At 40.1% G+C, this 27,706-nt stretch overlaps 1 pseudogene across 1 annotated transcript; it reads right to left on the reverse strand.

The window, feature by feature from the left end:
• Positions 1-206: 206 nt before the first annotated feature.
• LOC108581486 lies at positions 207-27,706 on the reverse strand (annotated as a pseudogene). Its single transcript, XR_004176697.1, has 3 exons — positions 27,609-27,706; positions 25,949-26,631; positions 207-5,410 (listed from the first exon to the last, which is right to left on the reverse strand). The product of XR_004176697.1 is annotated as an uncharacterized LOC108581486 (transcript).

The following is a 27,706-nucleotide window of genomic DNA, read 5'->3' on the forward strand; positions in this document are numbered from 1 at the left end:
CCCATAACACAGACAATATAGCCTGGCCTGGCAGTGCTAAAACTGGAATAAAGCTATAATTCATTAGCCAACATTTATCAGTTCTGGAGTATATCCTGGGATCACCAAGACTTGAAGAAGTCAATATAAAAACATAGCAGGAAGGAAGTCAATAATAATAACAAAACCCAGTATATGATGTTTTAGGGAAAATATGAATAAAAACATTTATGGTTTAAAAACATCTTTAGTGAGATATAATCACATAAATTACATAAAACACACCCATTTAAAGTATACATTTTAATGGTTTGTAGTGTACTCACAGAATTGTGCAACGATCACAATTTATGTTTAAAAATTTTAATACATTTTTATTATACATAACTATTAATTGTACACACATATATATGCTAAGTTACTGAATAAAAAATACATCAATGGTCACTTTAGAGGAATTAATAATGCCTAACAAAAGGAGCTTAGCTTCTTGCTACTTCTCTGTTTACTGCTCCAGAGGGGAGGTGAATGAGCAGCCCAGGGCTGGACGCCCTCACCTCCCCATCAGAGGTGGGCTGCAGTAAGCTAGCTGACCTACCCTTACCATGACCCCGATCCTGACTGTGAGTGGTACTGGGCCTCCTGGGCAGGTTTTGACCAGTAGCTGTGCCTCACCAGCCCAAGTTAGTTGTTCTGGTGGTTTCTCAATGTTGACTCTAGTCTGGTTGTGACTACCAATGTATTTTCCATGTGGTCACAGAACATCAGATAATGATTGTACTTCCTACTAACCTGAAGTAGGTTGAAATCGGATGTCTACAGAGAAGAGAAGGCATGGGTATGTTTCCCCATTTCTTTTCCTATATTCCAAATCCTAGATTCCTTGAACCACTTCCTGTTTCCAAATGAGTCTGTCCTTCTAGTCTCCCACTTCCCACAATTCTCACTCTTTTCTTTGACTCTTTAGGAAAACTGATTGCCACTCTTGGAAGGGTATTTGGGATAACTGTCTTGGTGAACTGTTATTGTTTTACTGGCTAGACACTTAGCCAACAAAGTATTTTCTTAAATGCAAATAACACATTGTTTTCCAAGTGCACCACTGCAGAGCATCCCAGCCCCCAACCCCAGCCCCACGTGGACCCCTTCATGTATTAACATAATAAACACATTAATCTGGAAAGAGGGAAGAAAATGGGAATGCTATTTTATTGGAAAGCCCAAATGACTTAAAAATAACTATAAGGAAAATATAGCTCCCTAACGTAAACTTCACTGTGAAAAGGCAAACATAAAAATGTGGTCTCTGTTTCAGGTGTTCTGGAAACAAATTCACTTTTAGGGTTTGGGGGCCAAGTCCAAGCACTGACAAAATTAAGAGGGGAATCTGGCTTTGCAACATTTTCCTTCCTTTGTTAAACAATCTTTTCTGTCTTGCAGAAGTTTTAAGATTGCAATTTTGGTTCTGATAAACAGTGATTTCACTAACATGTATTTAAATAATTCAAAATTTGAAAATGATAGACAAAGAGCACACTGGTTTACCTTCTCATTGTGTACAAGGGGACTGAGAATGCAAACCAATTGTGTAAAAACATAAAATTACAACCTGAAGAGAGCTCTTCAATATTTTTTTGAGTGCTCACCATGTGCCAGCACTGGGCCAGGACACCACACACCCTGCACGTACAGGGTGAGCATTCCAGAGCAGAAACAAGTGGTAAGCAGCTATGATAAAGATGAAGAATGCTATGCTAGCTAAAGAGCATGGTTCTGTGACAGTTTGGGGCAAAGGCACTGCCAGAGGAAGTGTCAACCTCATGGCAAATGGAAATCACAGGTTTCTAGAAGTAAAGTGATTTTAGCTTCACTGCTTCATACTTGGAACAGCACACACCCATAGAGAATACAAACTTACTTCTTCTCTGTTCCACTCAAGTTAGAAGCAGCAACTCAAACAAAGAAAACTGCCAAAATAGAAATGCTGCCTCAATGCATTTGAAAGGAATTTTTCAACAAGAACAGCAATTGCATATTTTCTGAAGAGGAGCAAACTGGCAATCTTTTCCATTTTTCTTTTTTCTCTAAGATGCTGGCATCTGTTTCTGCTCTGTTTACTAAGGTTTTCATTAGAAAAAGTACAATATAGACAACTTTTCTCTATTATTAATATACATATTGTCTTCTGTGAGTGATGAATTCAGACAAGTAAAGTATCTCTGTATTTTCCATCATAGTTGGTCATAAATCCTGCAGCCTGCAAGCGATAATGTGCTTTGGCTTTATGTAATTGTGCTGGCTGGAGCTCTGCATGCTCGTGTCTCCAGTTTTATTGTGTTGGGAAGACAGACAACTCTTCCAAGTTCCTGATGGAGATATTGGCGATGGTCCAGCTCTCTTGGGTGATGATATGTGGGTTGCTTTCTCTAAGGAATTGTTTCTCGCTGACCAGCAATTTCTCTCATGGCAGTATGTCCATTCTATAGAAGACCATGAAAAAAGTACAAATATTCCCCGTCTCCATAGCTTAATGTGAGAATGAGGGTGGAGGGTGGAAATGGACATGTTGACTTTAAAAGCATAAAAGAAAATAAGTGAGTCATATTAAATGCATACACATTAATTCAACCACTCCTTCCTCCCTCCCTCTTCCCTCCCTTCCTTTATACCTTCCTTCCTCAATTCCATATGCATTTATTAAATACCTTACATGTCCTGAACTATACTGAATGTCATGAAAGTCCTAAAGGAATTTCAAGTTCTGACATGGAAAAGACAACTATAATGGAAACTTTGGGGCAGAGTGTCAGCTTTGGCAGTATATGTGTTAGGGTAACATTAGCTGCTACAACAATAAACTTCAAAATACCAGCAACTTCACACACAACAGAAGTTTCTCTCTCACTCAGATAACAATCCAAAGCAGATGTTCCATTTCTGTGGGAGATTTTCCTCCATGTGGTGATAAAGGATTCAGCCTTCTCTCTTGAGGCTTGGCCTTTCCCTATGGCTTCAGAATCATTTCCAGTCCCCAGAGATACTGGAAAAGGCACAGCCACTTAGAAACTCTACTTCTGCTCATTTTCCATTGGTGAGAACTTGTCACATGACCCAGATAGATGCAAAGGAAGTTGGGAAGTGCAGTCCCTGGCCAGGCAGCTGCATTCTGCAGTATGGAAGGATAAATGAAAAACTAGGGGACAGCCACAAGAAGAATAGAAATGAATTCTCTCTCTTCTCTATTTTTTAAACAATTAATGACAGTAGAACACTTGGTAGGAAAATACTGGTGGACCTACCGAGTTAAGCTAGAAACAGAACAAGGAGATTTGAGAGTCTAAAGGCTGGGATATAAGCAGATCCAACCTCCTATTTTTCAAGCAAGAAAACATGATATTATTTATGCTACTTCTCATTTTCAAATCCCCTATCACAGTGTGATTTGGCTCATTTTCTTTCCCTTTTTCTCTTGAAGCAGTCATAAAAATTAAGTCTAAAACGAATGCAATTCTTCAGATGGCAGGTTTGGTTGCCCTTTAAGATGCCTAATTTACAAAGCTGCCTTTAATGGGTGCCATCTTACAGCCGGGGAAATGAGCCACTACCATGGAAGTCAGGTTTGTTAGCTTTTTTGCCTGAATCCCCTCCATGTTTCTCCCAGCCTCAGTGAGCACAGTTTCTTTTCCTCCTAAGGTGGAGGGGGATAAAATGAAAGGACATTTTTCCTTAATCCAATAGTGAAACTTTCCAGTTGTGAAGCACTTTGAAATACAAACTAATTAATAAACACAACTCTCTTCCAAAGCAGTAAGGATTGCCATTCTCATTTTTCACAGCTGAGAAAGCTGCAGTTAAAATAGTTTGCCCCAGGCTGCGTACCTCGTCTGTGGAAAAACTTTGAGGCACCAGCCCTGTATTCTCTCAGGATGGCATGTTGCCTCTCTAGAGAGTAATTGGCTTTTATGCGGGTTGTAGCTAACAGTGATTTCCTCAATGACTCCATAGTGCCCCTGGCACCAGCTATGCAATTAGTAATGCTCTTGTCACAAACTGTGAGTGACCTATTAAAGAAAATAAAGAAAAAGGAACTCACTGGATGGCCCTATCTCTCACAAACACTTCTGCAGATTGAAGAAATACTTTCGCAATTATAAGTCCTGTGCTAAACTGAGAATCAGAAAAATGAAAAGTATTTGTTCATATCCTCATGGTACTCAGACCTCAGGGCCGAAATTATTACTGCCATTTCACAGGTAGAGAAATTAAGAACCAGAGATCATTGCTCCCAGTGGGAAATCATTACAAGTCTCTCATCTCAATGCTATCATTTTGTCTTATCTCACTAAAAGAAATACGCTTGTATACAACAGCACTGCAGCTATTTCAGTCAGAAAAAAATGATCACAGGTGACATTATGTGTGAGAGTTTGCCTTGACCGCATCTTTTATGATGGAATAAATGGTTCTGAGTTGTATCATAGATGCATAATCACAAACTGGCCCCAGTGATGGTGGAATCTGTAGCCAATCTGGGAAGCCCAAAATGCTTTTACTATACCCACAGTTAAAACATTTGTATTTACAATACTGTATTATAGCTTGCTTGTGAAGTACAGGGCCTGTCATAAACACTCTTGGCTGTCAAATATAAGACAAATGCCTGGGACGCAGATCTTTATAGCATCTTTGTTATTCCTTCTTGAAGCATATGCTGTTTATGTAAGTGAGGGATTAGTTATCGTGAATAAATCCAGCCAGAACACTCTGGGTTCATTTTCATTTGTGACCATGGTGGGATTTAATATTGATGTTATAAAACTGGACCCCTCAATATAAGACACTAGACACATCTGACTATTGACCACTGCAATATGCTGGTACAAATTGAAACATATACATGTAAAATACACACTAGATTTTGAAGACTTCATATAAAAACAAAATTGCAAAATAGCTCATTACTTTTATATTGATTCCACATTGAAATGATAATATTTTGGAAACACTGGGTGAAACATAATAGATTATTAAAATGAATTTCACCTTTTTTTGTGTAATTGTGTAACGTGATTATGTAGCTAACAGAACATTTAAAATTCTATTCGTGAATCACATATTTCTACTGGAAAGTGCTATTAGAGAATTGTCTCCTTTCAAGAGCTTCCTAAATTGAAAGCTTACTCAATCATTCAGTCCGCCAGACCACCAGCAACAGTTTCCTGCCAAATGCACAGTGTATTAGGCCGTTTGCATTGCTATGAAAAAATACCTGAGGCTGGGTAATTTATAAACAAAAGGGCTTTAATTGGCTCAAGTTTCTGCAGGCTGTACAAGCATGGTACCAGCATCTGCTAGGCTTCGGTGAGGGCCTCAGGAATCTTCCAGTCATGGTAGAAGGAGAAGTGGGAGCAGGCACGTCACATGGTGAGAGCTAGAGCAAGAAAGAGACGGGGAGGTCTTAGACTTTTAAACAACCAGATGTCTCATGAACTAACTGGGTGGGAACTCACTTATCATCAAGAGGATGACGCAAAACCATTCATGAGTGATCCACCTCCATGGTCCAGTGACCCCCAACACTGGGAATCAATATCAACATGAGATTTGGAGGGAACAAACATCCAAACTGTATCCCACAGGAAGAGAATATTCAGAGAAGAGAATGCTTCCTGGCTTTAAAATCTGTCTTAATTATTTTATTTTCTAATATTGGAAAATACACTGTAAAGTATTTTTCTTTCATTTCTCCCTTGACTAACTCCTACATGTCCTTCAAGACAGCTCCACATCACTGCCACTTGGAAGCCATCCCTCACTACCACATCCCTCTGTTCCTGGCCGTCTGGTGCCATGAAGCTGGCTGGGTTAGGTGGGTTCTGTGCTACTCTAGCCGTATTATAATCTGGTTTCATTATAATCTACTTGTCTCTTAAACTCATTTCCTATAAATTCCTATGGTAAGAGTCTCTGTCTTTCATTTTTATATTTCCCTTATGTAGCACAGTACCTGGAAACATTTCACAAACAATCATCTGTTGAATGACTGCTTAATTGAAGAACAAATAAATAAAAATAATTATTGGCTGGGCATGATGACTTATGCCTATAATCTCAGCAATTTGGGAGGCCAAGGTGAAAGGATCACTTAAGACCAGAAGTTCAAGACCAGCCTGTGCAACATAGCGAGAGCCCATCTCTACAAAAAACAAACAAACAAAAGCTAAAATAATTAGCTGGGTATAGCGATGCATGCCTGTAGTCCCAGTTACTCTGGAAGCTGAGGCAGAAGGATGGCTTGAGCCTAGGAGTTTGAGGCTGCAGTGAGCTATGATCATGCCACTGCACTCCAGCCTGGTTGACAGAGCAAGCCTCTGTCTCTAAAAATAATAATAATATTGCTTTAGTTGACATTGTTATTTCAGAATTATAAATTACGGTAGTTTACTTTTTTTTTTTGAGACAGGGTCTCACTCTGTCATCCGGGCTGCAGTGCAGTGGCATGCTCATGGCTCACTGCAGCCTCGACCTCCAGGGCTTAGTTGATCCTCCCACTTCAGCCTCCCAGGTAGCTGGGACTACAGGCGTGTGCCACCACAACCAGCTAATTTTTTGTATTTTTATTTTTTGTAGAGATAGTGTTTCATCATGTTGCCCAGGTTGGTCTTGAACTCCTATTCTCAAGTGATCTTCTCACCTGGCCTCCCAAAATACATTTATGAGAATCAACTAACATAACTTTTGTATAGTGTCAATTAAATGGAAACTTACTGGCCAGCCTCTGCAACATTTCAAAATGTATTTGAAAGAAAATCCTTCATCATTTTATTAAACCACAATTCTTTGTAATTACGCTCCCTCAACTCAGGAATGCTGTGAAAATGATATTGATGACTACAAATTGCTATGTGAAAATTATAAAGTAAAAATGTATTTGTATTTGTATATTACAAATCAACTAAACTGATGGTAGAGAGGTTACTGGTGATACATATGAAGCATTTTCTGGGAATTGAGAAGGTGCCTAATATAAAATTAATGTGTTTGAGGTGTCATATAATTTACTGACCAAACCCAGACACTTTGAGAGTTAATGGTAGTGCTATAATATTTATTCAGGGACAAAAAGCATAAATGGGACTGTCAGGAACAAATCAGGACATATGGGCACCCTCGTTCTATTAAATGAGAACCGTTTCTTAGGCAAGTAATCCATAGTATAGAAGTAATGGATGGGCTGTCCTCACAGGTTGATAGGAAGAAAGGGACGTTCATTCTTAATGGGAGTCCCACGAGTTAGAACCAGCAGTTACAAGATTCTGTCTTCTCTACTGGCCACTCTGTCTCGGGTGGATGAAACCTTTCAGCAGTCCCCTTCCGGATGGAGCAACTGATGAGCCCTGTGAATGGAAGTTCTATCACTTTGCCCATCAGCTCACAAACTCAGAAAACTGCTGGGATGGATCTGTTCTGTCGGGTGTGGGGAGAGTCCTTCCTTGATCAGTGCTTAATGAGCCAACTCTGCCATCTTCCTTTCTGTGCCCTCCATCAGAGAGGCTGGAAAGAGGGAGGAGCTATGGAGCTACAGCTTACTAAGGCCACTAGCCTCTGTCATTGTTCTGTTTGTTCCTCCTTGCCTTGGGGAAAAACTCAAAACTATATCATCTTGATAAGAGCTTTCTATTAAAACCAGTGCACACATTATTATTATCTCTTGAGAGATGAAGAAATGGAGGCTCAGAGACATTAAGAGATTTGCCCAGAGACAGTATTGTGGTGGAGACTTCCGAGGCCCAGGCTGAGGCATTTTCCATCGTAACACAGTGCTATATGGAAACACCTCAAGAAGTCTGCATTGCCTTAATTTAATTTACAATATAAGCTTGAGTTTTTCCAAAGAAATCAAATGTGATGTTCATGCTTTGTTTTCTACAGCGGTGGTTACCCTGTACCATTCCGTAGGCTTGCTGTCCTTGGGCAAATGTGATGCTGCACACCTAATAATCACAGCCAGTCTAGCGGAGGCCCATGCTGCCCGAGAGCTCCATGGATGCCGACCAGCATTATTTAAGTTTTCATTCAAAATCTCCTTTAGGGTGACTTCTGTGCACCTGAAGTGCCCATTCAAGAAGATCAACAAATGGCTGAAGACAGATTTTTCAGCCAGAGGAAAGAATTATTACCTTACCATCAGTCTAATGAAAACAGAGGTGAAATACCAACCTGCAGTAGATAAACAACATACCGAGCCATCCATCACATTCAGCCGCACTGAGCAGAACACCCTAACCGATTTCGCCTGACTTTCCTGCGCCTCTCGCAGACAGGCATTCACAATATCAGAGAGCAGGGACCTTTTCCGGCAAGTTTTCGTCAGAATAAAAACCTGATCAGGAATCCTTGAAGCCATTCCGTCTCCCAGTCTAAATTCCCCTTTCTCTCTAGCTATCAACAGCAATAGCTTATTAAAGACTTGCTTCTCACTTGCAAGCTCTGCCAAGCTGGCGTTCCCTTCCAGGAGCTGGTTTCCATTATTGGATCTACACAGCAGCTCCAATGACAACTCTCTTTTTCAGAACCGTCTAGTTGATAATTAGCATATCCATTCATTCAGCAGAAATACCTGCCCACTACTAGGCACTCTGGGTGTAGAGATACAAGGCCCCTGTCTTCCAGAAGCTGAAAGTCAAAGGAAAAAGGCATCTTGCCTATCTATAGACCTTTTCTTTCATTTTTCACATATATCATCACTCATTTTGCCTTAGCAATGATGAATCAAAGACAGCAATGCACATTTTGTTAACAATGGCCTGTTGAGGAAAATGCTTGAAGGACTCTAACACATTATAAATTGTGCTAATGTCTGTTGATCTTTAAAATAAGGTTTCATAATAGAAACAACAAGACTATGAAATAGATTTGTGGAATGCTTATGATGTGAAAGGCACTAATCATATTTTGTTTAATACTTACGGAAATCCCAAAAGCTCATAGTATCCCCAATACACAAATGAAGAAATGGAGCCCAGCCTGAGAGTATACATCTAGTGAGTAGCAAAGCCACTATTTGGACCCAGGTATTTTTCAGGGTATTCAGAGATGGTTGTACTGCATCTGGTTAATTCACAAGAAACTAGTAAGTAAAAATTTTGACTATCCATAGTGGAGGATATCCCTTTCTGGGGTCCAGAATACCTTGCTCCTATCCATAGAACACCTTCCTCGTATCACATTTTTATTCAGAAATCTGCAAAGGGTGAGCGAATAGTATCAGAGGATGTTCCATACAGACTATGGTAAGGACAGATGAGATGACACTTCAAGTCATACACACACGTGTACACACACACAAACACACACATGTACACGGACAGGATCTCTGGTGAGTGGAGTGATTCCCCCTTTCACCTCCATCACCATCTCTCTAGGACAATTCTACACAAGTCACAAAACTCTGCCTCTATGATTACTTATTTTGTGTTCCAGTGCAGATCATCGAAGGTGAGCTTTTTTCCTTAGCTTGGGACAGGCATATTCCCAGAGTAAGTATGCTTTGTAAATTAGCTCCTTAGTACACTAATGAGTATGACGTTTTTTTAAAAAGCAAGAGGTCGTGTGATAGAGTTCTATGGTTTAAAACACGTTAAAGAAATGCAAATGTAAACAAAGTGAAATCGGCATTGTGACTATGGAAGATTGTCCCAAACAGATTTGAGAAGCACTGTAGGACTCATGCTCCTTAGGACACTGGGCTGTACTATCTCTTCTGAAATCACATTTTGCAAAAGGTAAAGAAACATTCTGTCTCCTTCAATTATGCATGTATTTAAGTAACTTAATGCTTAGAGAACAACTACTTGCCCTAACTTCCAAGCTTCGGAGAGATGCCTCCATGTCACCCCCAAGAACCATCTATCACTTATTTATTTCTATTGCCTCTAACACTTACACTTAGTAGAGAAATACACTTTTAAATAATCACCGTTTTACTGGAATCGCCATGTCCAATCATATTAGCATCTCACCCATTGTGGCTGCTCCATAAAATGTCAATGATGAGTTGAGATTTCAGACTTTTCTTCTGTGGTTGTGAAACTGGGATGTAATCCAGCTGTCAGGTCAAAGACAAACTTCACCTGTACTGTTTCAGATCCATCATGAGTATGACGTGCAAAGATAAGGTTACATCCAGTCAGGTGCTGACACATAGGAAATCGAATCGACCCAAGGGCCACGTTAATGAATGCAGAGCTCTGCCAAGCAGGGCTTATCAACTGAAGGGGCTGAAGACTCCCTAAATGTGGGCAGCTCAAGATCAAACCCAGTGAACCCTTGCCCTTGGCTGTGAGGCACTCTGAGGACTCGTTTGAAGTACAACCTGAACTTTGCTGGCACTGACCCAAATGCCTACACAGGGCTTTGATCATGTAGCTCTAAGTGACACAGGATTTCAGTCCAAACTGAGGCTCACTAACAACAACAGAAGGTGGAGATTAGAGGAAAGCAAGGAAGACCCAAAACTTCAAGCATATGCCAAGGAGATAACACTGTGTTGAGAGGCAGTCAGTGCCTCAGGAACAATGCTTTGAGCTGCAGTTAATAACAGAGGCATCAACACCTCCCTCACAGATACTATCTTTTCACATTGCCCTCTTGTGTTTTGTATGTTAATATTTATTTCTCTAGTGCATTTATGCTCTCTATGCCATGTGATATGCTATGATAATCAGAGAATTTTGATATGGCTTAGATTCTGGACAAACATAATGAAGATTTGTTTTTCTTTGTTATGATGGAATTCAAACTAAGCCCTACACTGGAAAGCTGTTCTCATGATAAGTTCACTGGTTTTGGAAATAGATGTGGTATTTGTCTAGCCATAAATTCTTGTATATCTTTTTCCTTAGAAGGCTCCGTTCACGGGTTCTGTGAAGGGCTGGGAGCCAAGTGTTGAGAGAAGGAAAGCTGGTGTGCGTGATGTGTGCTGATGAAGCAAGGGTGGCGGGGGGAGCCCGTCAGCCGTGCTGAGTGACATTCCACACAGCCTCAGCAGACGTCCTGTACAGAGGGCTTTGTGGTACCCACACAAGTTATGAACTCTGGAGTCTGTAGCTATGAAGAGGTATTTCAAGAAAGAAATTCTTTCTGCATGCATCCTCTTTCTGGTGTGTCTAATACTTTCCCTGTGGATGGAAGAATTTTGTATGGTGCTAAGTATCACCTGATAAAACAGTTACTTTAGGCCGGGCGCGGTGGCTCATACCTGTAATCCCAGCACTTCCGAAGGCCAAGGTGGGCGGATCACTTGAGGTCAGGAGTTCGAGACCAGCCTGGCCAACATGGTGAAATCCTGTTTCTGCTAAGAATACAAAAATTAGCTGTGCGTGGTGGCGCATGCCCACAATCCCAGCTACTTGGGAGGCTGAGATAGGAACCACTTGAATCTGGGAAGCAGAGGTTGTAGTGAGCCAAGATGGCACCACTGTACTCCAGCCTGGGCCACAGAGTGAGACTCTTTCAAAAAAATAAAATAAAATAAAAAGAAATCGTTACTTTAATTGCTAGTTATACTAGTAGTGGACAAGAATAAGGCCTCTGAATGACTAGATGAAAACAACAGTAAGAAAACCACAATTTTCTATGTCGTCATAACTGGATAATCATTTAGGGTGAAGGTGGATTCTAAAATTTCTTTGGTAGCTGAAGTTACTTCCTTTCTTGTTCTTTCACTTCCGTGCATGAATCTCTTGCTTACTATGGTAATGTGCATAAGAATTTTCCATAAGATGTGCATAACATCTGCATTTTGCATAAGATGTGCATATGTTAAACAGGGAATCCTTTCCCCATTGCTTGTTTTTGTCAGATTTGTCAAGGATCAGATAGTTGCAGATGTGTGGCATTATTTCTGAGGCCTCTGTTCTGTTCCATAGGTCTATATATCTGTTTTGGTACCAGTTCCATGCTGTTTAGGTTGCTGTAGCCTTGCAGTATAATCTGAAGTCAGGTAGTGTGATGCCTCCAGCTTTGTTCTTTTTGCTTAGGATTGTCTTGGCTATATGGGCTCTTTTTTGGTTCCATATGAAATTTAAAGTAGTTTTTCCTAATTCTGTGAAGAAAGTCAATGGTAGATTAACGGGGATAGCATTGAATCTATAAATTACTTTGGGCAGTATGGCCATTTTCATGACATTGATTCTTCCTATCCATAAGTATGGAATGTTTTTCCATTTCTCTCTTATTTCCTTGAGCAGTGGTTTGTAGTTCTCCTTGAAGAGGTCCTTCACATCCCTTGTAAGTTGGATTCCTAGGTATTTTATTCTCTTTGTAGCAATTGTGAATGAGAGTTCACTCATGATTTGGCTGTCTATTATTGGTGTATAGGAATGCTTGTGATTTTTGCACATTGATTTTGTATCTTGAGACTTTGCTGAAATTGCTTATCAGCTTAAGGAGATTTTGGGCTGAGACGATGGGGTTTTCTAAATACACAATCATGTCCTCTGCAAACAGAGACAATTTGACTTCCTCTCTTCCTATTTGAATACCCTTTATTTCTTTCTCTTGCCTGACTGCCCTGGCCAGAACTTCCAGTACTATGTTGAATAGGAGTGGTGAGAAAGGGCATGCTTGTCTTGTGCCGGTTTTCAAAGGGAATGCTTCCAGCTTTTGCCCATTTAGTATGCTATTGGCTATGGGTTTGTCATAAATAGCTCTTATTATTTTGAGAAACATTCCATCAATACCTAGTTTATTGAGAGTTTTTAGCATGAAGGGGTGTTGAATTTTATGGAAGGCCTTTCCTGCATCTATTGAGATAATCATGTGGTTTTGGTCATTGGTTCTGTTTATGTGATGGATTATGTTAATTGATTTGCCTATGTTGAGCCAGCCTTGCATCCCAGGGATGAAGTTGACTTGATCATGGTGGATAAGCTTTTTGATGTGCTGCTGTATTCGGTTTGCCAGTATTCTATTGAGGATTTTTGCATTGATGTTCATCAGGGTTACTGGCCTGAAATTTTCTTTTCTTTCTTTCTTTTTTTTTTTTTTGTTCTGTCTCTGTCAGGTTTTGGTATCGGGATGATGCTGGCCTCATAAAATGAGTTAGGGAGGAATCCCTCCTTTTCTATTGTTTGGAATAGTTTCAGAAGGAATGGTACCAGCTCCTCTTTGTATCTCTGGTAGAATTCAGCTGTGAATTCATCTGGTCCTGGGCTTTTTTTGGTTGGCAGGCTATTAATTACTGCCTCAATTTCAGAACTTGTTACTGGTCTATTCAGGGATTTGGCTTCTTCCTGGTTTAGTCTTGGGAGGGTGTATGTGCCCAGGAATTTATCCATTTCTTTTAGATTTTCTAGTTTATTCGCATAGAGGTGTTTATAGTATTCGCTGATGGTACTTTGTATTTCTGTGGGATCAGTGGTGATATCCCCTTTATCACATTTTATTGTGTGAAAACTGGCTAGCCATATGCAGCAAACTGAAACTGGACCTCTTCCTACACCTTATAGAAAAATTAACTCAAGATGGATTAAAGACTTAAATGTAAGACCTAAAACCATAAAAACCCTAGAAGAAAACCTAGGCAATACTATTCAGGACATAGGCATGGGGAAAGACTTCATGACTAAAACACCAAAAGCAATGGGAACAAAAGCCAGAATTGACAAATGGGATCTAATTAAATTAAAGAGCTTCTGCACAGTGAAAGAAACGATCGTCAGAATGAACAGGTAACCTACAAAATGGGGGAAAATTTTTGCAATCTATCCATCTGACAAAGGGCTAATATCCAGAATATACAAAAAACTTAAACAAATTTACAAGAAAAAACAAACAACCCCATCAAAAAGTGGGCAAAGGATATGAACAGACACTCCTCAAAAGAAGACATTTATGCGGCCAACAAACATATGAAAAAAAGCTCATCATCACTAGTCATTAGAGAAATGAAAATCCAAACCACAATGAGACACCATCTCATGCCAGTTAGAATGGTGATCATTAAAAAGTCAGGATACAACAGATGATGGAGAGGATGTGGAGAAATAGGAACACTTTTACACTGTTGGTGGGAGTGTAAATTAGTTCAACCATTGTGGAAGACAGTGTGGCAATTCCTCAAGGATCTAGATCCAGAAATACCATTTGACCCAACAATCCCATTACTGGGTATATACCCAAAGGATTATAAATCATTCTATTATAAAGACACATGCATGTGTATGTTTACTGCAGCACTGTTCACAACAGCAAAGACTTGGAACCAATCCAAATGCCCATGGATAAAGAAAATGTGGCACATATACACCATGGAATACTATGCAGCCATAAAAAAGAATGAGTGCATGTCCTTTGCAGGGACATGGATAAAGCTGGAAACCATCATTCTCAGCAAACTAACACAAGAACAGAAAACCAAACACCGCATGTTCTCACTCATAAGTGGGAGTTGAACAATGAGAACACATGGACACAGGGAAGGGAACATCACACATTGGGGCCTGTTGGGGAGTGGGGAGCTAGGGGAGGGATAGCATTAGGAGAAATACCTGATGTAGATGATGGGTTGATGGGTGCAGCAAACCATCATGGCACGTGTACACCTATTTAACAAACCTGCACATTCTGCACATGTATCCTATAACTTAAAGTATAATAATAATAGAAGATGTGCATATGATCTGCATCTTGTGTAAGATTCCTGGGTAGGACTTGATTGTATTGATATCCTTTTACTTAATGAACTTTTGATAGCTGAGCTTTGTTCCATGTTGAGCTACTATTATTGTTTTAAATCATTAAAACTGTCATTTAAAACAGTCTTTAAAGCAGAAAAGGACACAGCCTAGTCTGTCCATCTATTTGGATCTTCCAGTCTGAAGCGCACATATTACATAGCAGCAAACAACAATCTTTCTCCAACCACCTGGTTAAGTGATGATCACTGTCCTTTCCCCCTGATTCTTTTTTTCTTTTTTTAAGGTGTGCACTTTTATTCAACTGGTCTCAAGTCAGTGTACAGGTAAGCCCTGGTTGCCTCCACACCTCCACCCACTCCCAGGGAGACCAAAAGCATTCATACATTGCAAGTTGGGAGACAAAAAAGGGGGGCCATGATGGCTGATCATTCAAAATAAAACAAAAAAGTATTAAACTGAAGATTAAAAAAAATTGCGTTACCTTATTTACACGAAAGCAATGCTATCACCTACCCTGTGTGGGACTCTGGAGAGGACTGGGCCATTCTCCTTAGAGAGAAGTGGGGTAGTTTTTGGGATGGCAAGGGTCTTCCTGTAACAATGCATCTCACAATATTTGGAATGACTATTAAAGAAGATTAATGTACAATCAAAGTCCTTAGACACATTGTAGAACTTTGGGGGATGCTCACTCCAACTGAGTGCTGTCACCTTTATCAGTCTAGTTTTTAAAATCCTGAGTGAATCCAAAAACAAACAAAACAAAAGCCTTGCCACTCTTATCTTGTTTTTTGTGCATAGACAGGTTTTGGCAAGAAAGGGTGTAATGCAACTAACAGTCTGCTTAGAGGCATCTGCAGTGGACAGTGGAGGGGCCGGACTCATGTTCCGGCCTGCTGAGCCACATCTGCTGGAAGGTGAACAGTGAGGCCAGGATGGAGCCTGCCCCCGATTCTGACTTCAATTCCTACCTCCCCTCTTCTTGCTCTTTCTGCCCCAGCCCAAGTGACCTGCTTAACGTGCCAGGGCAGACGGCAGGGCAGGGGCTTTGCACGTGCTGTTTCTTCAGTCTGATGGCTCCTCTCCAGCTATCTGCATGACTCGTCCTTGCTTCCTCCAGGTCTTTGTTCAAATGTCATCCTCTTAGTGAGGCCTCCCCTGGCCACTCTGTCTAAAGTTCTCCTTGCACTGGGCACTTTCTGTTCTCCTTTCTTGCTATTTCTCCCACGTATTTATTGCTACACTACAAATATACACATACTCTATTTTTTAGTTTTGGCCCATTTTAGTGTTGATCTCCCCAAGCAGAATTGAGGACAGAATTTTTGTTTGTTTGGCTCTCTGTTGCATTAGGGCACATGATGAGTATTTAATATAAATTTTTGAATGAATGAATGAATGAATGAACGAATGAACGGGGCCAGGTTCTCTGCTGGACACAACTGATCAAGTCAAATATGGTTTCTCATTGCAAGGAGTTTATGTCTCATGAGGACGGCAGATATTTAAGTAATTAAAATAAAATGTGTCCACACATAAACCTACACACAAATGTTTATGGCAGCTTTATCCACAATTTCCCAAATTTGGAAGCAACCAAGTTTCAGCATGTGAATGGATAAATAAGCTTGAGTACATCCAGACAATGAAATATTTACTCAGTACTAAAAATAAATAGCTATCAAGCCATGAAAAGATGTGGAAGAAAGTTAAATGCATTTTACTAAGTGAAAGAAGCCAATCTAAAAAGGCTATATACTATAATAATTCCACTATATGACATTCTGGAAAAGCCAAAACCATGAAGACAGTAAAAAGACCAGTGGTTTCTAGTGCTTAGGGAGAGCGAGTGATAAATAGATGGAGCATAGAGGATTTTTTTTTAAGCAGCGGAACTACTCTTTACGATACAATAATGGTAGATATATGTCATTATACATTTGTCCAAACCCATAGACTATGAATGGATCCTGATGTAAACTATGGATTTTGAGTGATAATGATATGTTCATGCAGGTTCATGAATTGTTTAAAATGTACCACTCTGGAAGGGGATGTTGGTAGTGGGGGATATTGATAACAGGGGGAGTGGCAGGGGCATATGTGAGATCTCTGTACCTTCCCCTCAACCTTGCTGTGAATGTAAAATTACCTAAAAAATAGTCTATTAAAAATGTGCAAATAATTTGTGAGAAAATCTAAGTATCGAAGTGTCTCCAAGATTATGAGTTCGAACTTGAAAATGGCAGTGTCTATACAAAATATATATATATATAGGCTCACTGCAGGGGGGTGAGAGGGAATAGCAGGGGAGCTTAGTCCGGTCTTCCTGTGGAAGTGATGTTTAAACCAACACCTGAGCTTTATGTGAGGGGCCAGAGGCAAGAGAGAATATGGCGGGTGCCAGTTCCAGGTGGCTGGAGCTGGGACGCAAGAAGTGAGAAGGGTCCAGATGTTAAATAAAGCTCAAGGTGGCAGGGGGTGGGGGGTAGGTGCAAAGGTCTGGCATGAAATCTTCAGGAGACTGAGCAACAGGGAGCCATAGAGGGGTCTGAAGCAGGAACATGACATGACCAGAATAGTAGTTTAGCCAGATTTGAGAGAAGCAAGAAGAAAAGTTAAAATGAAATAGATTTCAATGTGTGCAGACTGTCAAATCTGTCCCTGGGAGAACTGATTCACTCTGGACAGACAAAAATAGTAAGCACATAGAGTACAAGTGAAATTTTCCTGGGGTGCTTATAGCTCTGGGAACACTGAGCCCATCCCTGCCTCAGCATTTCACCCACCACGTCCCCTTACCGAAAACGTTCTTTTCATCCATCCACAGCCACTCATCCTTCACAAATACAGTCGCAGTCTACTTCCTCTGGAGAATTCTTTCTGTCCTCATTGGTATTTCTTTCCTTTGATCTCCTAAAGCACTAAGGTGCACACCACACAATTTAGCTCTTATTGAATAATCTGATACCTTAGTACCTCAAGCAGAATGTTCTTTCCTTACTAACAAAGACTCCACACCCCACCCACCTCCTCCCTACCTACCAGGTTCTTCCAAATGTACCAAATAATTTAGGTCCAGAGTACTGAATATAACCTTGCAGTTTGCAATCTTAGACTGACTCTTCAAAGACTCACACTTTATAAATGAGAACATGTGGACATAAGTAGTTCAGCAGGAAAAGCCAGGAGAACTAGGCTTTAGAGTTATTATCTAGCTATAATTTAGTTGAGTGACCCTATGCCAAAAAAAATCAGAAGACCCTCTAAGACAGCTGAGAATTTGTGAAGAACAAAGGCAGAATATTCAAAAGGTAAGGACAAATCTTAAATATAGTAAAAAATTAGGCAACTGCCCCATGAAAACACCTAGTAGAATCTGAAAAACAAACTTCAGTGAAATTTGGCCAACTGTGTAAATGACCAAAAACCTCAGTATGGTCACTATTGAGATCCAAAATAATGGAGTAAAATATATAAAAACAGCTCTATTTCTGGAGTAAGATGTCAGAGCATTCCCTTCCTCCCTCCCTCCCTCCTCCCCTCCCTTCTACCCTCTCCCCCTCCCTCCTTCCCTCTCCCCCTCCCTCCCTTCCTCACTTCCTCACTTCCTCCCTTTCCTCCTTCCCTCCTCCTCCCTCTCTCCCTCCCTACCTGGTGTTGAAAATATTATCAATAGACCTATTAATTACTGCATTCATGTATTCTTACAGTGTCTTTTTATTGGCTGTCAAGGACCATTAAATGGATCAACATAAAACAGTGTGCTACCTCTTGACTCCAGTTTCAAAATCTCAGTATGTTTCAGTAAACTATCTCTTTAGTGAGAGTGATGATGTTTGACTATAAGGCCTTGTTGAGAGTGACAACAATGAATGGGTTACACATTGCTGATCTAGATCAAGCAGTTTGTCAGATGTTACAATATGCTTATGCATTAAAGTCACACTATGCAGCAATAACCCTAAGTTTATTTTGTGTCAGTTACAGCATGATGGGGATGCCAATCACAAAGTTCTCCTTACAGGTAGGTTAGCATTTCTATTCTAGGTCCCCATATTCAAAAGAGTTCATAACTTGGTCACAAAAACTAATCATGGAATGAATCTTGGCATATGAAAGTCACTTCTCAGAAGATTAAAAAAATACAAATTAGAAAAAAGCCCCAAGTGCTTTGCCATTCTGATGTTACCCACAGGCCCCAAAATGAATCAGCAAGTCAGCAAGTCCTTTTCCCTTATTTCTTTCTTTCTCCAAGGAAATTGTGTACTTCAGGGCCCTTGGGTCAGTTTTTAAGCTGACTTGTCTGGAAAAGGTATCACCTGGAGGGAAAGAAGTTCTTTTCCAGGCTGGGCAATATAGTTGAGACCCAGTCTTTATAAAAAAATTTAAAAAGATAAATCAGCCAGGCATGGTGGCTCACACCTGCAGTTCCAGCTACTCGGGAGGTTGAGGTGGGAGGATCACTTGAGCTCAGGAGTTCAAGGCTGTAGTGAACCATGATGGTGCCACCACACTCCAGCCTGGGTGATGGCACAGTGAGACCCTGTCTTAAAATAATAAAAAAAAAAGGAATTAGAATTAAGTTCTTTTGTGCTACACAAAGATATTTTCCTTCAGGTGGTGATGGGAGGAGGGGAGGTTGGCTAACACTAAAGTTTCAAGTTTGAGTTCAGGGCTGTATTTCTGAATATGAACAAGATGCTATTGAAACTGTTCATTTAGATGCTCTCTCTCTTTAAACAATCTCTAAAATTTTATATTATAGAAACTGAGAACAAAGATTCAATCTTGTTTTCCCTTGCAACTATAGTAATAGATATTTACTGACGGCAAACTGTTCCAGATATTTTGTGAACATTATTCCATTTAATACGAATTTTAATATTGCAGAAAGGCACCACTTACTGCCTTTGTTTTATAAATGAGGAAACTTACGCTCAGACCAGTTAAGAAACCTGCCAGGGGACATACACTGAAGCTGAAACCCAGGAAACCCAAGCCCATAATAAGTTAAATGTGTGCGTGTTCTATTAGTTATATACACTTTTTAGCATGACACACAAAGGTAGGTCATGCTAAAAAGTGCCAATACCTATGTGGAAGAAAATACAGTTAAATATACACTCTAAAGGTCTTAATGTTGTTAACATGCAAGTGTCTGAATGGCAACTGCTAGGGCTTTGTGGGGCCAGGCCTAAGTAAATGCTGATATAGGCAGCCCCTTCACTTAGCCCATCCATTTTTGCCCATATTGTCTTTGGCAATTTCTGTAGTCATCTCCAATTCATTAAAAAAGTTTACTACAAGAGTTAATTGATCTTGATTGCTGGTGGGTAGCATTAACTCAAATACAGAAATGTTCTTGCTCTCCAAGACAACTCCTATTTTAGGGCCTGGCCACCGCTAGGCTAAGCTTGGTGGGTTACGCTCAAATGATGACCCGGATTCATGTAAGGTGAACTTGTCCTCAAACGGCTGCTGGCTATTAAAGTTTAATTTTGATCAGATCTTCTTCCAACATTTAGTAGTACAATTCCAACTCACTAGGTTTTCCAGGTTTTTCAAAAATCACTTTTCCTTTTCATTGTTAGTAATTTTAATCGGAGAAAGAAAAAAAAATCTCAAATGCACAAAATCTTTTACCACGTTTCATCTTTTTAATAATGTATTTATTTTTATTCTAAGTCCAACAGGCAAAGACCAAGTCAATTTCAGTATTTGGCACAAAGCCTGCTGCAATATTGATGCTATAATATCAATCATGATTATAAGTTACTCTGTTATCATTATGTGAATATTATTTTATAAGCTTTAATAAGATGCTTGAGCATTTAAGTTGAATGGTTTAAAGTCTAAATTCATATTCATGCCAAATATGTAGGACATATTTTTCACAATTGTTCTTGTCCCTTGGGTCAGTAATATACTTTATAATCATCATAAAATTTCATTCTTAATTCCTTTTAATTTATCAGAAGGAAAATATGGATGGTTATTGCCCAATTAAAATACTCCTGATGCTTTTAAGGTAGATATTATTGGGGTTTTGGAGTTTCACTGAAGACAATTAAAAAAAAAGAGCAGCTGCATGGCCTCAAAGTGTTTTTAAGTGCTCCAAGTTTCCACAGATACCCAGCTGTTCAGCAGTTCCCTGTCCCCTGTGTCCTGTTCTTGTATCATCTGTGATGTAATCAAGGAAAGACTGGAATATTTTTCCCACATGAAGGGTGCAGGAGCATGTGACTAGAGATAGAATTTTCACTTGGTACCTAGAGAATCCATTCTGATACTTATGTACACTTGACTTACAGTTGCCAAGAGCAGGACCTAGGAAGAAGGTCACCAAAAAACCTGAGATAAATGCATGAATTTGAGTCTGCCTCCTTGGCTAGACATAGTACCACTTGCTTTGTGAGAGACACAAGAGGTGTGCTCTTGGAATGGGTGCTTTTTGAAGGTGTTTGCTAAGGGCATTTTCTGTAGACAATTCACATGATACTGACTAGAAAGCAAACTGGTAGGTGCCCATACACAACCCAGTAGAGCAGACTCTGTTACAAAAGCTACAGTTTCTTCCAGAGAAATTAAATGAATCAAAGTGATTAATATTTATAAAATAAAACATATAGTCAGAAAAACTGCATTTCAGTTCATATGAAAAAATTACAAACAGAATTCAGTCTGACCCTTCTTCATTTGATGCACTTGATTTCTACTTTGCTCTCGATTTCATCAAGATCCTAAGCCATAACTGTATTGAAACCTATTTTTATTTTCTTCCCCTCACTTATCAGAATATTGTAATTTTATATACACGTGTTCAGTTATCTGAAAAGAAAGTCCCCAAAGTTCATAAACTTCTAAATGTTTACTTAATATTAAGATGAAAGCACTCTTAAGGAAGGATACTATGAAGATGCCTTAAGATTGTTGGCAAGTCCAGGGTTTCAAACAATTGGTGTTCTTCTCCAAAAAGAGGAGAGTCTTTGCAGTGGGAGCATAAGGATTAGTTGGTGGATGTGGTAAAGGCAGACAACTTGATTGAAATATATGCAAATAGCTTTCATTTGGAGGTGTGTTATAGTTTACAAAGAGCTTTGGCATGCACATGTTGTATCATTTGGTAAATATTAGCATACCCACCATTCCTAGAAGCAGTTCAGTTGTCTTCTAACACACTGCTCATTTGTGAATGTTTTCTTTTTGAACAGGCAAATTTTCACTTGAAATATTGAACTGCAGGATCAATATCACATATTATAAGGGGTGATAAAGTCATATGCATTCTTAAGTAAAAATAACACCACATTCTTAAAAGAACATTTGTTTGTTTATTACTTAAATGGGTTTCAGCCACTAGCGTACATTTGGCACCAGTTGCTGTGTTTTGCTCTAGCCGAGACTCTAATGCCTGAGCACTAGTTACTCTGGTTGTAAAAAGCTATGAATTTTGATATATGGCTCTACATTATGAAAGCTTACCTCTTTATGGCTTCAACCAGAGGAGTGTATGGCTCCGGGCTTTTCTTTTAGGCTCTTTGACCTAGAGAAATGAAGCTTGGAACAGGGGATCTGCAGGCACTAACTTGTAGAGGAGAGTGCCAGACCTGCAGGCAGCATGCATTCAGTGAGCTGGGAAACTCTAGTTAGGGAACATGGAGTCACTAAGTCTTTCAAAGTAGGAAAGGAGCCCCAACTGTTAAGGCAGCTAGCCAAGCAGGTGACAAACTGTTGTACTTCAAAGACAGGAAATCCCTTTAAACGTTAAATTGTAAGGACACAAAATGACCTACATTCAGGAAAACAGGGAGTCAGTAATTCCACATCAGGCTTGTTCCAGTTTACTGAAGCGTGTCTGTTGGATATTAACTGATCCTAAGGATCCTACTCTAAGTAGATGGCAGCCTTTTCCACCGGAAACCCACATTTTCAACATCTTATTTTTTAAAAGTCATTCGAATTCACATCAGATTGAAGTTACTATGTAAGTACTCTCTCTGGGACAGTTTTCAACCTTAAAATTAGTCTAGTTTAAAATTACAGTTACTCAGAATGTTTAAGAAATCTATGAACATGTTTAAAAAAGCTTCTGAACATCAAAACTAAGAGAAGGCATCAGTATACAGTGCAGTCTTAGAAAACAACTGATGGATTGCTTAAAATTGGAAAGACAGCCTAGAAGTGCCCCAGTATCAAGGCATAGGACTTGCCAGTAGCTTTTCCCAGCTCAGAAGGCAAAGTCTAGATGGATTTCCTGCCAATCCCCAAAACTACCTAGGGCTGTGGATGTAGCAGTTTGAAACATGTGTCAATACTAAATACTTGTCCAACTGGCTTGGAATAAAGGGAGGGCTGGGGGTGGGGATGGCTGAAGGGAGCAGAGAAATGGCATATGCTATTTTCTCAAGGCAGGGCCTCTGTCCCCCAGCACTTGAAGAATTACTGAACAAATGTGTAAGTGGGAAGGAAATGGATGGGTGAAAGTTAACTTCATCTCAGCACAAAAAAGTTGCCTTTCCATGCTTACATTTTCAAAATGCAAAAATCCAAAAAGCATTGATATTGGAAAATTCCTGGGAAACAGAAAAGCTTAACCATATTCCATAATTTTATTAATTTACGACTTTCCAAGCAGGGAGATCAAACTTAACTCTGCTTCCAGCTTACAAAGCAAGTCAACTTATTTTGTATGTATAGCTATAAACTGTTTGCAAGTTTCCTCAGTCAGGTACTCGGGATGAATTATGAATGGAATTAGCTAGCCTGACTTGGAATTTCCTCACTTTTACTGGTCTTTAAACAAGATTTTTATACATTCATATGTAATCGATGGAACCAACACATGAAATGGTCCTTCACATAAAACACTCTCTTTTAAAGTGATTTTGCAGTTAAGGAAACCTAAATATGAACTTCTGATGTGGAAAAGGTAGTTTTTACATGCTATTTAGAAACTGATCTGAAAAACTGATGAGCTGACCACAAGATTTCTGTCAGAAACTGAAATTAGGATTATATTTTAAAATATAATTGTAAATGCTTGCTTTCTTTCATAAAACCAATCTGCTTCTCATATTCCTAGCCTTAGTCACATTGAAAATACATAAATTTGGTACTTGGTTATTGAGTTTTGAAGTTGCAAGGCAGGATAATTTAGATATTCATAAATACAGAGCATAAGAAAATCCTTCCTGAGTGCAAAACTACCTTTAAAATCATCATCCAAAGGAGTGAATGCCACAGCTCCTGATTTAATTTTGGCTATTAGCTATTTCATACCTTAATATACATTCTTCCACATAAAACTTTGCAGTGTCTTAAAACTTGCCTACAAACTGGCATGTCCAAATTGTGTGCGTAAAAAAAATAAGATGAAGATCGATGCCAAGTTTTCAAGAAAGAAATGAATTTGGATTGTTTTTTACACCAACAAGACAGATGTTCAAATTTATCCCATGTATATAAAAAGATTAGTATAAAATATTTTCAATTGTTTATGCAGAAAGTAGTAGGGAACAAATTCCAATAATTTTTATCACATAGCTGATATAGCTAAATATTTGGAACATTTAAAATAAAAGTGCTAATTAAAATACATATAAAATTTTCAAAGTTTAAAAAGCAGTTGGAAAAATACTTTTACCGGTTAGAATACAATTACCTGCACAGCTTAATAGTCTCATAGATTTCAGGAGTAAAATGTGTTTGGAAACGTCTTTTCCATTCCCTCAAACCTATAGTAGGCTGAGAATATAACTCTTTCTTCATAATATATTAAAAAGTATCCACCATCTTGAGAGAACTATATATTATGGTAATAATTTTTACATCTGATTATGCCGTTTTTAGACTATGGAATATAGTCTCTGAATTCTTTTGGCGGGGAGCGAAATGGTGTGGAAAAAATACTTTTAAAACGTGTTTCTATCTTCATTTAAAATGTATACATTCTCAAGTTTCTTAACAAAAAGCTTTGATCTCACTATTTTATATAGACTGCATTTACAGGCTTGGAAATCCTGTTCTATTAAACTCCTTAAACAGGATTATATTAATCTTACTTTAAAAACTACTTACAGCAAACGTGGTGCTCAAAAGACTTAAAAATAATAGTTGCAGTGTTTTAATATTTATGAAAATGTTTTTTGAAAGACAGATGAACTTTGAAATGTGAACACAGAAAAAAATAATACAAGTATAAAGTTTCCTTTCAAAACTTTTCCTTTCGAAGAAATATTTATCCTACATTTCTACATGCAAAACTTTTAAGAGTAAACTATTGAGAAAATCCTAGATAGTAAAACATTTGTTTCTGTAAGTTCATAAGCACTTGCTGTACATACTCAGAGGCAGCCCTGACCCACTGTATCCACAAATGCATCTGCAGGGGGAATGGTTCCAAGTCAGTCACTGAGTGTCATCTGTCCCTTCTCCAGGAGCAGGGACATTGAGTCACAATGAAATTTTATTATTTATATGCATTCTTTTAAATTCTGTTTTTCTTAGCGTTCGAAGCTTTGATAGTAAATGTCAAACCACACTGAAGTTGACTTGTTAGCTTTTAGCTAGCCTTACTGCTGTCGGCTATTTCAAATTGCAAATGACAACAAACAGGTGGGTTTTTTTTTTTTTTTAATTACTAAAGAGCATCCCTTTTCTTATAGCTAATATAACAAAAAAGTCTAAAACATGGGCATATAATTCCCACTGTAAATTAATTCTATTTATTTCAGGCTTACGTATTAATAGCAAGTGAATGCTTTTCAAGAGATCCTTGGCTGTTCCATTTGTCCTTGAACATTAACCTTGCCACCTCAAAACTCAATGCCTTTGCACTTAGTCTAGAAAATTAAAAATACAAGTCGTCCTCATCTTAGTAACCTGTGCAAGTTTCTACAAGTGACTGGAGGATCTATGTGGTAACTAACTTTAACTTACCTCTTCTAGGCTTTATTAACGAGTTTATCAAAAAATATTAACTTTCTGGCAAGATGTGGCTAATTCTTAAACGCAGCTTAAAACTTTGGACATCCCCCTTATAAAAATGATGCCACGAAATGTGCCACTGTCCATTTATTTCCCATCCCACTTAACGCATTAATATTGACCCTCAGGACAGCTGCGCTGGCATCATTTTGGAGCTGCAAAGCAAGACGTGGTGGGTTGATGAGCTAAAAAGGACCCGTCTTTCACTGGGCCCCTTACCAACATCTCTCTCCCTAGAAGACAAATACTTTTCAGATCTCACACCCCTCTTTACAAACCTGAGCGGGGCTTTCGGGGTAGGGGGAGGCAAGACTTTGGTGGGAGCTGCTCGTCTTCAGAAAAGCGAGGGCCGGCTGCAAAGGCGCAGGCTGGCAGTTCTGGTCATTTCCTGCCGATTTCCGATTCCCCTCGGAGCAGCTTGGAGAGGAAGTCGAACTTCTTTTCCAGGCGGAGCCTCCACGATGGGCGCGGGAGCCTCGTGCGTGGGCCGGGATCGTGGCCTGGGAGAAGCGGGAACCCGGTGCCCGCCCGCGTCCTCGCGCCTTGGCCAGGAACCGGAGACAGGCGCGTTGGGTCGGGCCCGAGGCGCGCGGCCCAGCGCGGCTGGGAGGGCCGGGAAGAGGGGTCCCCGGAGCCACGGATACGCTGAACTCCGGGGAGGGGATGGGCAGGAGAGAGAGCACACTCCTGGAGCCGCGGCGTCCAAACCCGGACGCACTTGAACCCGCGGCGAGGCCGGTGGCCCGCGGCCTTTGGATCGCACCCGCGCCCCACGCAGAGCCGGACGCCGGCCTTGCCGGCTCCTCGGCATCCTTCGGCGGGGCGATCAGTCCCAGGGCGCTCGCTGAGGGCCACACACTGTACCCCGAGTTTAGCACCGCGGCGGGCAGGGAGCTCTGCTCCCGGACCCCGAATCTGAAAGCGGAGACCGAGGGCTGCCTGCGGCAAAGCTCCACTTATACTTCATTTTCTTCCGATTTGGAGAAAATGTCACGGGCGAGAGCGGAAAAAAAAAAAAAACTTAACTGTAAATATGATTTGGAGCGGGGCGAGGGCGCGGCGTGCGCGCGGTAGCGGGCGGCGGGCGGCGCGGGCGCCCTTGCGGGGATTCCCGGTCTCTCAGCGCGCTCTAGTGGACACCCTGCCTTTCGCCGGCTCCCCGTGCTGGTTACAATCTGCAATATATTATTCCTTCCGAAGTATTGACAATGTGTGAGACTCCAGTAACCCCCAAGCTCTCGTCTGTAATCAGCACATTTATCCACATTTAGGGGGGAAAATCCGAATTAAATCCCCGTGACCCTGATTGGGTTACAGTGTCATTTTCCCTGGATCCTCTTTTAAATCCACTCCACACTGCTTCTCTGTCTATTACATGCTAATTTAATTTTACTGTGGAAGATATTTTCAGCATTTGCTGAGGACAGTAAATTTTGTAGTTTATGTTATTTCACTTTTTATGACTTTTTAACACTTAATAAAATTTTATTAGAGCACTTTTGTGTTTACAAGGCCACAAAACTCTTGGCAGGTTGTCAGAAGTCCTTTTTATTATGATCCTACTGATATACTGCGAGTAATGAAATAATCATGTCCAGAAATGTATCAAAGGCCAGAGGGATTATCCCACTTAATAGCTCCACAGATGCGCCCAGAAGAATGTGGACGCGCGACAGGACGGGCTGAAAGGCTGCAGGAGGAAGCAGGCAGCCCCCGCTCCTGGCTTTACCATTTCTGTTGCTTTCCTAAAAGGCTACATGCAGGGTCATGTGACTTTCCGCGGTCTCAATTTAAAAAAAAAAAAAAGAAAGAAAAAAAAAAGTATTCATTCTATTGCAAAATGTGCTTTTTATTCTCCTTGTGTGGGCATTTAAGGCTGTTCTAGTGGCAGTGAGGCTGGCTGTACATATCCATGTCAGTCACCGCGCCTGGCCCCACTTTCCTCTCATTTCTAAGTGTACTTTTGTGGCATTTAAACAGCCGATGGTGACATTGGTGTTGAGCGGTGTTGCTTCCACAGCCCACACTGAAGGCAT

Source organism: Papio anubis, chromosome 10 (assembly GCF_008728515.1).
Source record: "Papio anubis isolate 15944 chromosome 10, Panubis1.0, whole genome shotgun sequence".
Classification (NCBI taxonomy): domain Eukaryota; kingdom Metazoa; phylum Chordata; class Mammalia; order Primates; family Cercopithecidae; genus Papio; species Papio anubis.